Raw genomic sequence first — 14,424 nt, 5'->3', positions numbered from 1 at the left:
GAAATTAAATCGAAACATGAATAGAGTAGTCCTCTGCTTCCCAATCTGTCTTTCAGCTGTGTGCTGAAATCTTAAAGACCTATTAGGAGGATTTCCAGGGATCCCATTGGTATTGTCAACTTTGTGAGTGTCTTACAAGTAGTGATTTAATGACACACTGGGTGGACTGGGGAGGTTGTAAATAGTATATAATTCATCCTGCTGTTTCTGTTCCAAGGACAGAGATGGTTGACATCATTTCCGGTCTCACCAGATTTCACCTCTTCCACTGCAGACTCCATAGAGGACACTTTCACTTGCAGAACAGTGTCTTACCAGAGCAGCACTGGAAGACAGAGACATAAAAAGTCAAAACTACGATTTCCTGTCTGGGACCTGCAACAGAAAACCTTTATGAAATAGCTTAAGTCTATTAAACTTTTCAGCAATATTATCTTTTGTGTAACTACTCTAAGTGGAATGAAATCATTCTAGTATACAAACTGCAAGGTAACCCCTGACCTTCGAATGTAGTATCCTGTATCTCTCTCAGTAACCAAAAGCAGGATGATCTGATGTCCCATATGAGGAACTTTGTGCATTAGATTAGCATGTTATCAGCTCTACATTAAATATGCTTTTGTAAATGCATAAACTATAAAAGCTTTGCCAAACAAGGTATTATTAACACAACTGTGATAACTGACTAAATGCATGGTGTGCTCAAGGACAAAGACGTCCTTGTTAAGTACATTTCTTTTGACTTATGCAGTCTTATGGAATCTAAAGAACCTTTTCTGTACAAGTGCTGTAGTGAACCAGGATCAAGATTTTTCACCAAAAGACCCCAACAGTGTGTACACAGAAAAATTAACAGATAGTGAACAATAGGGAATCTTCTAAGAACTCTGGCCATTAAAATTATTTATTGAATTTCTTTTTTATGTTTCTATATTTCTCATCCCCGTAAGAGTCAAAACCTTGGAGAGGCAATGGGGTCAGGCCTGTTGGAGATCGGAACTGGTGTGTTGCTGAGGTGTGGCCTGCTGCACAGCAGCACTCAGGTTCCAATTTAAGGTGGCCCATCCAGGTAGGCACGTGAAGCATCTTGTCTCTTCGGCCTCTGTTGTCGGAGAAGCTTCATAAACCCTGCATTTCAGTGGTGGCACTCCCTGAGGTGTGTAGACCTGGGACTGGCCAGATCTCAGCAGGTGGGTAAATATTCTACTTTTACTGGTGTGGTCACTCTGATGGCCATCATACTCTGGCAGGTCAGCTCCTTCTAATGGTGTCCAATGGCACTCCTTTCAACAAGCGTATTATGAGACTCAGATTAAGGTACTCTCTGGGTGCCTTGTCTGTTGCCTCGGTGTATGCTCCGACCGCAAGGAGTGGTGTATCTGTGAGGGAGATATTTTATTTGCAACTTCAATCAGTGGTTGATGCATGCCTTTGAGGAGACACTCTTCTGGCCAAGGGTAACCTCATTGTGACAACTAGCACTGATAGGGCTAGCTATGAGGATTGTCTCAGTCCCCATGGATCTGGCAACCGTGGTGAAAGTGGCTTCATGTTCCTTGACTTTGCAAAAGGCCAGAGGCTGTGGATCACCACTGGTTCCAGCACCCTAAGCTGCATTGTTTGTACTTGGTACTCCAATACTAGTGGTATGGTGAAAGAGACTTGTTTTGTGTCTCATTATTGTTTGGATACTAATTAAGGAAAAAGAAGCAAATATGGGGCCTGAGTCAAGTTAATTAAAAGAAGTAATCAGAAACAAAAACTGGTCACTAATTAAGAAGATGGTAAGAATGAAAACCTGCAGCCACTGCAGCACTCTAGGCCTGGAGTTTGCCATCCGTAATTACGAAATGTGTGCTGTGGCAGAATGAGAGCAGCACCAAGCCATGGAATTAAATAATGGGTTTACTTAACAGCAAGAATTGGCTTCTCATTAAGAAAGTAATTGGAGTCTAATTGGTTAGAGTTTGAAGCCCCAGTTTAGCTGGTCATCTGTTAGCTCGTTTCATATCTCATTTCTGCTTGGCTGTCATTTAATGAAGAAAGGAATCAATTCAGAGGGCTGAACTCTTCTAACAAGGCTATTAAAGTGATGGGGAAAAAGTTAATTAGCAGTGAAAACTGGTCACTGATTAGGAAAAGGGTTAGAATGAAAACCTGTAGCCACTGCAGCACTCCAGGCCTGGAGTTCTCCAGCCCTGAACTTTGAGAATGAGGCTGAACCTGGCCAGACTCCAAGATCAGGATGTTTCTAATGAGTTTGCATACAGTTTCTTTGAGGAACTTACAGACTTGGGTGCTACTGCTGATCTTCCATGACAAGGCCCTGGAGGTTACTGATGGTTGTGTTGATATTGCTGGTGTACCCAGAAGAAGGTGATTCACCTTGCAGAGCACTCTGGATATCATCAAGAGGAGTCACAGGGCACAGCTTGATGGCAACTCAGGTCTGTACCAGGAACTAAGCAGGATGGCTGTGAGGGATCTGAGGGAAGATAAGGAAGTGTTTGTTAGAGGAATCTGTAAGCAAGTGACACATCATCTATGAGCTAGTGACCCACGCCCTGCTTACAGAGGAATCAGAGCATTATGCACATGCAAATCTGTTCCTCAGAGAGTTGCAGTCGGGGTGGGTGATGGAATGGTCCTTACGGATAATGCTGCAATTGTGACCTGCTGAGTTGACTACTTTGAGCAGCTGTTTAAAGCTGATCCTCCGACTACAACATTGGACATCTCTGGGTCCACGGTTCTTGAGGATGATCCTCCAATTAGCTGTGAACCACACCACTCAGACTCATTGAGATTGCACAGGTGGTGAACCAGGATGGTGGTAAGACTTTCCTCCTTGTATAGCAAGCAATCTTTACATCCTTTTGGGAGACAGATGTCATCCCAACTGACTGAAAAACAGGACTTGTCCCTATCTGGAAAGGGAAGGGTGATTGCATGGATTGAGGCATCTACAGGGAGATACCACTGCTGTTGGTGCCAGGTAAGGTCCTTATTAGGGTCATCCTCAATAGGATCACTTGCTCACCCTTTAGTGACTGGAACATTCTGGTTTTATGCCTAAGAAGTCTACTATTGACCGTATCTTGGCGCTGAGGGATCGCATGGAGTGCAAACGCGAATATCGGCAGAGTTTCTTTCAAGTTTTTGTCAATTTTCATAAAGCCTTCAACTCAGTTGATCAGGCTGCTCTGTGGGACATCCTTAGACTTTGTGGGATCCTCCCAAAGTTGCTGAATATCATGGCTGGCCTGTATACTTTTCCTGTGAGTGCTGTGCAGAGAGGAGGCAGAACCTCTATGTTTTTCCCATTTGATTCTGGGGTTTATCAGGGGTGTGTTCTTGCTCCTACTCTATTCAATGCTTGCATGGACTGGGTGTTGGCCGGGGTCATGGGATCAAGCGGCTGTGGGGCGTCTGTTGCTGGAGAAAGATTAAGTGATCTTGACTATGTCGATGATGCTGTGAACTTCACTGAGTCAATGGAGTCTCTGACCGAGGCTCTCAAGCAAGGAGTCTGAATGTCTGAGCTTGCGAGTGTAGTGGATAAAAACCAAGATCCAGTCCTATAATGATCTCTTGGTCACAGCCATTGGTAGTGTGTCTGTCTGTGGAGAGAGTGTCAACCTTATTCAAGAGGTTACCTTGGCAGTGACATTCATGCGTGTAGATGGATTGAGAGAGGATGTTGGGTCAAGAGGTCACTGAAAAGGAATGTGTGGCATTTCTGATATCTCCGCAAAAGGACAAACAAGTCTTTAGAGTCCTGGTGCTTCTTGTTTTGTTACATAGTTGCAAGACATGGATACTATCCATTGTCCTGGGATAAAGACTAGACTCCTTTGGTATTGTGTCTCTTTGGAGAATCCTTGGTTACCACTGCTTTGACTTTGTGTCTAATGAATGGTTGCTCACAGAGTCCCAAATGAGGCACATTACCTGCATTGTGAGGGAGCATCAGTTACGGCACTACAGCCTGAGGGTGTACCGGTTCATAGGATCTCAAGTGACTGGACCAGGCCAATGGGATACCCACATAACACCTGGCTGATTTCCGGGGGGTTGGAACTGGACTGTTTGTCTGCTTGAGGGGATTGCCTTTGTGAGTCGCAAGTTGGCTTGTTTGTATCATAAGAGAAGAAACTGAAGAAGCAACTACTCCTAACACGTTTATAAGCATGTTAATTTTTTTTTTGTTGGAAGCTGACATTGAACTGAAAATATTTGACAGTTGTTACATTGTTGTGTATGTTGGTAGGAAATGTACCTCCAAGAAGTCACACTAAGGTAATATTTCTCTTCATAACTCCAAAAATCATATATCCTCTCCTCACTTTCCTCTCAAGGCCTAAGTGGTTAATGATTATTATGGGCTGATCAATACACAATTTAGCCAGGCATCACTTTGAACTTTGATACAATGCAGATGGCTTTACAAGGCATGTAACAGGTGATTAACTGGTCACGAGAAAGCTTTCAGATGCCAACTCTAGTGCTGATTCTGGAGTAAATATGCTTGAGGTGGGAGAGGCGGAGTAATCTGGAAACCCCCAGCACGTCACGGCAGCAGCCCTCGCTGTCATGTGGAGTGTGGATGAGCAGGCCAGCAGGCACGCTGCACGTAGCCAAGTAAAAATAACTTTTTGAGTAGGCAGGAGGAGGCGGATCTTGTGAGTTTGCGTCAAGTGGCAGCCCACCCCTTTCTGGGAATGTCAGTGCAGCGATTAGCTAAAGAATCTGAGCTAACCTACAGCTTATTCTGGAGAGATGGCAGCATGCATGTCAGATATCCTTGTTCCAGATGATCAGATCCCGGCTAATGCAACTGTTCCTGAGAGTACCTGGTACTTCTGTGCACTCTGGCCTTCCTCCACAACGATTTCTTTCTCTGTTTTATCACAATGTTTGACAGTCATTGAGCCTTAAGACAAAAAGGCTGCAATGATATGCAAAAAAAAGTACCTCCATTGACCTTAAGATTAAGTCTCATCTTGCCTTATTTTCAAAATGCATGTTTCTCTTTGAGCTGCAGATATGGCTATTCGAATGGCATGTTACTTTTCAAGTAAGACATTACAACACAGCGAAAAAACAGTACCACTCTAGACAAGGCTCCAGTAGAAGGTCATTCTTCAATCTGGACAGCTCGTTTTGTTTGGTGTAGATTTATTAGGGCAGCAATGGGAGGCCACTGGACCCTGGACCCACCAGCCTAGTGTTGCTTCCTGCCTTGTTCCTAATGGTGATAGTATACTGTAGGTCCCAAAATTGGACTAGCTTGCTGGCTCAGTGGTTAATGATGTGGACTCATAGTTCTAAGAAACTCGGTTCAGCTCCTAGACTGTGCACATCTTATGTGTATAATTTATATATTCTCTCAATTCAAGTAGTCCGGCATCTCAGTCCTGTGTTGGATGAACTGGTCACTCTAAATTGACCAGGTATGAGTATGTCTAGGTATGTGTGTGAACAGGCCTAAGTTTGATTCTCACCTTGCTCTAAATGCTATTGGAATAATCAGGCTCAAAACATGGTCTTACATTTTCACATTGCTAGGATTTTGTATGTGAAAAGTAAAATAAAAGTCTATGTTATATACCTTGTCAAAAATAAACTTTCTACATTTGACACATTAGGGTTTTGGAGCATTATTAGTACTAATATTATCACAAACTTGTGGGTACTGTAGCTTGTCTTCGTCACCCTGTATGACTTTCCACTGATTAAACATTCTACTCACATCCCACTGTGATGAGTGACCCTGTGGTTGTGGCGATTACAGGCATATCAATGTGACATACATGAGAGGAGAGACCCAGTGAAATCCATATCACAAAATACAAACCAACATTAATAACCTGAAAAAACCAAGCAGAAATAGGGTCCCAGACATGCAGAGGTATTGTGATCCACCAGAGGGAGCAACAGAAAGGTCTTGGATCATACAGAGAGCATCTCAGACCTCGATGGAACTCCAATACTGAATTTAAATACCACTTACAGAGAACAGTCCTGGGCAAATGCAAAGTCAGGACAAAGACTAGGGAAAGAGCTCCAACAGAAGAAGGAAGAAAGAGCAGATATAGGAGAGGGGCACAAAGACACTTTGAGGTAGAAATAAGCATTTTATTGGTAAACTCAGTCAAACTAGATATATAAAATCACAAACATATGCAGTTAGACACGGAGACGTTCTGCAAGGCCAAACCTGATTCTCAAACAAGAATAAATGTCTGGGGACAACTGGTTAAAAAGTTTGTATTGATTAGCAGTGAACTTCGCTACTGAAAAAGTTCCACCCAATAAGATTTTGTTCCAAAACAAACACACCCAATTTCCTCCACTCTGGGAACTTTAAATATTTGGGCTTGCAGAGTCCCACTTCTGTTCATATACTTAAAAAAAATATGTAAAATAACTACGGAAAGATGGAGAGATAGAAAAAGAAACTGAACAGAAGACTTATTGTATATTGTAATGAATGTTGCCACAGAAGAGACAGTCACAGACAAACTCATCAACCAATGCAGGTACTTGGCCCTATACATTTGAGATTTTGATTATTGTATCACAATATGGCATAACAACAGCAAATTCAATTTAGATAAGCATTGTGGTCTATGTATACAGTATACTACATGCTAAAATTCTGTGGCTATATTCTTGGCATGGCATGCTTGCATTTCCAAAGAAACAGAATCATCAATCTTCTTTAGTTATTCGTTTAGACATACGGGCAGAAAGTGGCTGCTGTGTGCCCTCATTTGTATTGCTGCTGGAGCGCTGTTAGTATCTTTAAGCATACTGTATATACTTATTTAGGTGTTTTTGAGTACCAAAACCTACATCTCATGTGGCTCTTTGTTATCAGCTATCTTAATGGCAACCCCTTACATCTCCTTTTGTTGGGGTGTGACATATTATTTATTTCAAAAATGCATATTTTGCAATTCATATTTTCACAAAAGTAGCTGCCAATTCTTTTAGCCTTACATCTGACATTATGATTGTAATTGTGAACAACAGCAACAACGTATCATTCACTTTTACCACTAGTCCAATGATGTCTTTGAATGTCAAAGTATTACCTGGTTTACAGAAAGGTTTTTTCCTTTCAACAAGTTATGTTTACTTTTAACACGTGCAGTATACTCTCCACACACGTGACTCACATTTATATGTTTAACTTTTTAAGAGACTTTTTGAGTGAAGACAGTTCAGGTTAATGACAGCACAATTTTTCTTTGTAGTGAAAAATTACCACCCCTCCTTTGAGTGCCACTTTCATGCGGGATTGGATTGGTTTAGCAATGTGACACTCAGTCTTCTTCTTCTTCCAGCTACTCCCATTTAGGGTTCACCACAGTGGATCATCTGTCTCTATCTATCCCTGTCTTTTCATTATTTTCTGCCACTTGTCCTCCCTCACCACATCCATAAACCTCCTCTTTGGCCTTCCTCTTTATTTTCTTGCCTGGCGGTATCATCCTCAACATTCCTTTCCTGATGTACCCCTCATCTCTCCTCTGCACATGCCCAAGCCATCTCAATCTAGCCTCTCTCACTTGGTCATCAACTTGTCGCACCTGTGTTGTCCATCAATATACTCATTCTTAATCCTGTCTACACTCATTACTCCGAGTGAAAATCATAGCATCTTCAGCTCTGCCTCCTGCCTTTTTGTCAGTGCTACCATCTCCAAACCGTACAACATAACTGGTCTTACTACCGTTTTTTAGACCTTCACTCTTGCAGATGCTCTTCTATCCCAAATCACTCTTGCCACTCTTCTCCACCCAGTCCACCCTGCCTGTACTCTCTTCCTCACCCTTGTGCCACACTCTGCATTGTTTTGGACTGTTGAGCCCAAGTATTTAAATTTGTCTATCAGTCTCACCTGTCTACCACCTTCCCTCTCATTTACCCACACGTACTCTGTCTTACTCCTACTGACTTTCATTCCCCTTCTCTCCAGTGCTTACCTCTACCAGAAATGTGACACTCAGAGAGCCATCTATTTGTTTCCACCCACATTTAAGCAAAATTCACTCATGGTTTTCACCTCAGTATATATTATACATATAGCTCTGTGAGGCTAGGCCCAGTCTGATTTTCTGTTTCTGTTAATTTGATACTCATGTTTACTCTCCCCTGACTTCTCCCTGATGTATAATGCATGTACTTTTTTATTCATTTTGGCCTCTTTGACATCATTTTGTGAGGGAGGCCTATATTATTTACAACTGGTATATGCAGTCAGAGGATTTGTTGTTGTCTGCACTATGACTAGGTCTTCTTTAAATTCTTTGTGCATCATGACCTGCCCGCATAATCATTATATTACAACCTTTGGCTAATGTATTTTCAATTTTTCAAGCTGTTTCTGTTAGGAATTGGGTTCATTCTGAAATTTTGTATATTTTTCTGAGGTGCTTTTAATAACCTTTACTTATTTATTATAGGTGTTTTGAGATCCATCCATCCATCTGAGCTGAATCCGAATACTGGGTCACGGGGGTCTGCTGGAGCCAATCCCAGCCAACACAGGGCAGGAACCAATCCTGGGCAGGGTGCCAACCCACCGCAGGAAACACACAAACACACCCACACACCAAGCACACACTAGGGCCAATTTAGAATTGCCAATCCACCTAACCTGCATGTCTTTGGACTGTGGGAAGAAACCGGAGTGCCCGGAGGAAACCCACGCAGACACTGAGAGAACATGCAAACTCCACGCAGGGAGGACCCAGGAAGCGAGGCAGCAGCGCTACCACTGCGCCACCGTGCTGCCCGTGTTTTGAGATGCTGAAATGAATATGTTTATTTTTAATTAGAATTCCTTTTTAGTATAGTTGAAAATATTTTGTGTCTTCCCTGGTGACATTTTGAATGGCAGCTTCTACAGCTTTACTAGAGAAATGAAACAGAGGTGCTCATGCTATTGACGAGACGATATAAAAGTCAAGCATTGTACACTTCCTTGTCATCCGAGTTTGCTGATAAAAAAACTAAGAATTGTATCAGATTTGTAATTAGCGTTACCATCTACAGTATCTACTCAGTTATTAGAATTGGGACTTTTAATAATAGCCACAACTTAGGGTTAATGCTTTGAAAATGATGCTTGATAGGATGGACTTTTGGTGTTGAATTTCTTACTGATTTTAATTTCTTCTCCTGGTTGCTTCCATGTATTCTTATTGATTTCTTTATCTTAGGAATAGTAGTTTCCACTATTTTAATGTACTAGGGGGCTCTGCCCCCTGCTCGCTTCACTCGCCCACTCCCGGGTTTGGTTTACCGGATATACAATTTAAAAAGATTGTTATTTTCATGGGAATTGTTACATATGCATTATTTTCACTTTTACTTTAAAACTTTAGTAAAAACTATACTAGTCCTTTATTTCCAGCCCCAGGCATGGTTACACCTCTTTCTGGCAGGACGTATAACACTGCTCACGTTGTGAACGGGGTGCGGCTGAACGCGCGCTAAGGAGATGCAGTTGGATCATCTGCTGTCTTTCTGCTGCTGCTGCTGTCGCGCTGCCCATCAATCATTTTAAAGTCTGTACAGCAGCTGTCCTTTTGCCACTTCGTGTCTCTGCCGCTCACGTTGTTGTGGGGGGATGGGGTGGGGGGTTATGGTAAGGGTGGCTGAACACATGCTAAGGAGAAGTGATCGGATCATCTGCTGGCTTTCTGCTGCTGGCAAGCTGCGTGTTTTGCTTGTCACTTGTCGTTTTAAGAGCTGAGAGCACATGAAGTGTGTCTGCCAAAAGCAATCCAACAACTGCTAGGTTAGATGTCCGTGGACTTGTTTTAGATGATGTCTCACTGCCTTGTCTTGCATGATATTGTAAAAATAATACTTCTCCTTTATTTCCAGCCCCAGACGTGTTTAAATTTCTTTCTCGCAGGATGTATAATGCTGCTCGCGTTGTGAAGGAGGGGCGGCTGAACGCACAATAAGGAGATGCCGTTGGATCATCTGCTGTCTTTCTGCTGCTGCTGTCACACTTCCCGCCGATCATTTTAGAGCCTGTACAGCAGCTGTCCTTTTGCCACTTTGCGTGTTGTGAAGGGAGGGGTGGTGAGGGGGTTTAGGGTGGCTGAACGCAGGCAAGGAGAAGCGGTCGGATCATCGGCTGGCGAGCTGTAAGTTTTGCTTGTTGCTTGTCGTTGCTTTAAGAGCTGGGAGCAAGTTAAAGTGTCTCTCACGGGACTTCAAATTGTCTTCTGAGAAGATCACTTCTCATCTCCCTAGTCTCCCTCTCAAAGATTTTTTTGTAAGATAAAGACAGACTTATTATTTGATCAGTTCTTCTAATATATCTGTCTGTTATTCTCCTTAACATTTTAACAAAACTGGATTATTCCACACTGAATCAGCAAAGCATTTTTACTTTCATCTCAGCAGAAGTTCCCTCATTTCAGATCCCTTGGTATTTATTTGGTAGTTTTTAACTCTTTTCATGAAAGTATTAGCAACCTGCTGAGTAAGCTTCCCTAGGTTTAAGAGCATTTTAACATGGAAGCTGGTGACTTCAAATCCCACCTCTGGCCCCCTACCTTGCCTAAAGGATGCTGAGCCCCTTCAAAACTAAAACCTGTGGCACAAGCCATTTGAAGACTTTTCATCAGTTTTGCTGAGCCTACAGGGTTCTCTGGAAAGCCAGCAACTACAAAGCACACGGCGCTGCGCATCCTGCTCATCCCTCCGGCAGTGGCACAGGTGCACCTGGTGATAAGAGCTCAGTAGGTCTATTAATAGCCCTTAGGCCTGTCAGGAGGGTCTACGCAGATGCTGTTTTCTCGGCTGACATCATAAGGATGTGTGACTCATCGTGAATCACGAAGACTTAGACTGGAGTTTCAGAAGTGTCTTGTCAAATCACAATCAGATAATGTTGGATGGCCCTATCCAAGCATCTGTCTCGTTGCATAAAGATTGGTGTGGTTGACTTTTTCTGGGCGGTGTTACTGATGAGCATGCAGGCCTTTTTGGGAAAGAGATTAATCTAGGGAAACTGGAAGGAGCAATGTGAGTTGTCACTTATTGTAAATTATCTCAATTGTATAATGAATATACTGTAGATTCAGGATGGAAACATTTCTGCTGTTCTATTATGGTAAACTTGAGATAGCCATAAAGAGAGGTGTGAGGTTTCTAATCTACGGCTAGGACAAACATGAGAGCTAACTCTTCAGTCTGATAGTAAAGTCTGCAACCATTTAGATGTTTTGGCTCTGGAGGGTGAGGATTTTTCATTTAGGACATCTGATTTAAAAGTCAGGACTGAATTCAGGCTGCAAGCCATGATGTGTCTGGGAAATATTAACTATAGACTTGATTTAATTAAAAGACAGTACCTGCCATCAGAGGAATCTAATTTAAAAAATTAAAATAATGATGACAGTTCTGGAATCATTGTGTATCGTATCTATCTATCTATCTATCTATCTATCTATCTATCTATCTATCTATCTATCTATCTATCTATCTATCTATCTATCTATCTATCTATCTCTAAAGCACATCAAATACACCCATTAATAGATATTGGATATTGATGAATTCAGCCTTGCAAAAATATACATAGTACAGATCTGATATGAATGTGATGGCCATTTTCAAGAATAGAGTGAGGAGTTCTGCACATACTCCAGCCTTGGTTAGATTACTGTCAATGCACTGATCTGGCTCTCTACCACTGTTTTTGATCTGGAGTGGAAGATTTTATTTGGTGTGGCTGGGTCTCAATTTTGGATTAGTTCAATGACATTAAAATGAAACTGAATCAATGAAGATGCCCCTCCATTACCTCTGAGTCAGTGAATACTATACATCAGTGTTTCTCAACCACTGAGTTGGTTGCAGGCTGCCTCCAATGAATCGTGAGTTGTTATTGTTTATATTAATGTGCCATGGTGCGTCGTGAGTAGGTTGAGGTAGGTCTCTGCTCCGACAATTGCATTAGATCCCCTCCCTGCCACTCTTGCAATAATAATCACGCTTGATTCACGAAGGGGGACTTCCCTTCCCGCTTGATGATCACACTCGGATCACCTAGGAAGACGCTCTGATGATCTCATTTGATTTACACTTGGAGGGTTGTGAATACACTAATATATGAAAAAGTGTGTTGCAACACCAAAAAGGCTGAGAAACACTGATGACACTACTCTGGGTGAGTAGGCAATTTTTCCAGGACACTCTACAATACAGAAAAAGGCCAAGACTGCAATAGGCCGATAATCATTGAGCTGATTTGACTCGCTATGTATGGTCCAAATTCTAACTATTATAAACTGGAAATGGGCCCACATTACATACAAATTTTAACTGGAGTAATGTCACTGTCAATGAGATTTGGATGGGCAGAAATTGTCCATTCTAAAACTGGCTATAATTGATGATAGTGATTTGGTGCTGGACCAGTTGTGTTCAACTTGAATTAGTTCAATGGCACTGACTGGAGTCTGAATTAGTGCATGATGCCTTCAGGTGACTTTTACATGCACAACCACCCCAGACTAGTTTAAATGTCTAGAAATGACACAGATGTGACTCACTGGATATGGTCATTATTTGACTGGGCTACAAAACCTGCTTGACCGTAGGTGGACGGACAATGTACTCAGAAGGCTCAGGAATACAGAAAATAAACTTGACTGCTGTATGTGTGCAACCAATGATAATGACTCTCATTAAAAATAACATGTCACTGGTTTATTTTTTAAGAGGCCCAGGTCTGATACACAAACTTTAAGACTCAAATGGGTTAGTAGAGCAAAACAGAGTGCTTTCATTGAGAACCTTAAATTCTTAATTATTTTTAAGTAATTTAGAACAAGAAATCTTTATTTATTTTTTAGATAAAGATTCTACAAGAAGTTACTGCAACCCTTCCCTCTTAAGTAACATGGCAGTGGCATCTAGTACATTACCCAACTGATGCATGCTCTGCAACACTAAGGTACCAAGAATTTAATCCACAGCCAACAGCTCAGCACCAACATTGGGTGACAAAATTAATGTAAAGTGTAAATACAAATAAACTAATAATGAGGTTCCCAAGCCCTTAAAAATAATTTAGAACTTGAGAACATGACATCTTGGAACTGATCTAATTACATATGGATTACTGGATACCTCACTTATGTATCTATGGATTTTCTGAGATGCAAGTACTCTGAAATGCAATAGATTGGCAAATTAGTGAGATAAATGAGTAGTCTCACTGACTTGAATCTTTGCATATGGTCTACATTTAGCTAATTTAGCATTATTCTGTCCAACAAAGGCCCTAGTCCTAATCTGGAAACCTGGACATGAGCTGGTTTTGCCTGATTTACAGGGGTACAGCATTTAATAATTTCTGAATATCTGGATGTGATCAATTCACCCAGCCAGCCAGACATACATCCATTCATAATAATATCAAATGATCCACTTATTTAGTTCAGGATCTTGGAGAGCACATTGCACTTTAGCAGAATTGGGCATTAGACATATGGCACACATCCCACAACCATTCACACAGGGCCAATTTAGAGTTGCAAATTAACACTCACATATTTGGACTAATCTATGTATATATTTAAAATGTTAATGTCTATCTATCTATCACAGTATTACTTGCAAATTAATGGGACTAGAACTTGATCTAAATTGAAAGCTTATGATATATTTGTTAAAATCCAAACATTTTCCATCGTAGCAACCTGGTGGGCAGAAAAGTTTATTTAATTAAAGCAAAGTCCCTATAAATTCATCTGTGGATAATCCCCCAAGACACAGTAGATACACGTTCGGAATTGATAACTAAGAGTACGTTCTTACACTTGTAAACAAAAGGCATTTATATTTAGCCTTTTGTAGCATTTTATTTTAGGTCCGTGGGTTTCACTAGTTAGAAAATAATTGCACTAATCTGATTCTGTATCACTACATATACTTCTAACTCAGACTGAACTAATGGACAAGGCAATTAATTTTGGACATGATGCATGATTGACGCTAGACTGGAGAACATGACCCACATTTGACTTGTCTGGCAATACAGACAGACTAGACAAGGTTGCTAATCGATTACAGACTTGCTTCATAACGAAAATACTGATTTGACTCACCTTATGTGGTTTATATTTGAATGGACTGCTACATATGGCACTTGACCAAAATGGGTGAACTTTGGTCATAGCTGACCCGGAAAATGATGTATCCCAGACTGGATAAGGTGGCTAATCATGTCGCTGTAAAGTGAGGATTTAATAAGATTATTGGACAAAATGTTAATATGACTGCGGTGGGCTGGCACCTTGCCCGGGGTTTGTTTCCTGCCTTGCGCCCAGTGTTGGCTGGGATTGGCTCCAGCGGACCCCTGTGGCCCTGTGGTTGGGATAT

Source organism: Polypterus senegalus, chromosome 3 (assembly GCF_016835505.1).
Source record: "Polypterus senegalus isolate Bchr_013 chromosome 3, ASM1683550v1, whole genome shotgun sequence".
In the NCBI taxonomy this organism is placed as follows: domain Eukaryota; kingdom Metazoa; phylum Chordata; class Cladistia; order Polypteriformes; family Polypteridae; genus Polypterus; species Polypterus senegalus.
The sequence above is the reverse complement of the archived record's forward strand: the minus strand, read 5'-3'. Positions refer to the sequence as shown.